Source organism: Sinocyclocheilus anshuiensis, unplaced genomic scaffold, assembly GCF_001515605.1.
Source record: "Sinocyclocheilus anshuiensis isolate Anshui unplaced genomic scaffold, SAMN03320099.WGS_v1.1 scaffold1500, whole genome shotgun sequence".
In the NCBI taxonomy this organism is placed as follows: domain Eukaryota; kingdom Metazoa; phylum Chordata; class Actinopteri; order Cypriniformes; family Cyprinidae; genus Sinocyclocheilus; species Sinocyclocheilus anshuiensis.
This window is the reverse complement of record NW_015537960.1, coordinates 868,343-868,990: the sequence shown is the minus strand read 5'-3', so window position 1 is coordinate 868,990 and position 648 is coordinate 868,343.

Sequence of the window (648 nt, the reverse complement as noted above, 5' to 3'; positions counted from 1 at the left end):
AATGTTAACTATTTTACCAAAATACAAGGGATCATACAAAATGCATGCTAATTTTTGTTTAGTACTGACCTGAATAAGATATTTCACTAGTTTTTTTTTTTTTAAAGGCAATTCTTCAAATTTTCTCTTTTATGCACATGGAATAAAGGACATCACAGTTGGTGATTTGTACCGTGGGTGAGGTGTGTAAATGATGACTGTGTTTCTGGATTACCTATTCCTTTAAAGGGGTCATATGATGTTGCTAAAAAGATATATTTCTCACAGATTTCTGCTCATTCTAAATCAGATACAGATAAAGTAGCACAGTAAAGATTGCATTATTATGAATGCATTAGTGAGCGCGATTGCGTGTGTGAATTAATTCTACCTGGCAGCGTCTCTTTACTAGTAGTGAAGCTGTGGGATTTAGTTATTAAGAAATATATGCTTGAACTTTTCAGTTTCTAAACTATTTTATTGAGAAATCACAGAACAGTGTTGACAATACATTTCCGCACTGAATGATTCTGTGCGCGCGATCTGCGCGAGCTACTGTTTGTAGTCTACAGGTGCATCTCAATAAATTAGAATGTCGTGGAAAAGACAACAAAAACCCACCAATTCACTATCTCAACAAATTAGAATATGGTGACATGCCAATCAGCT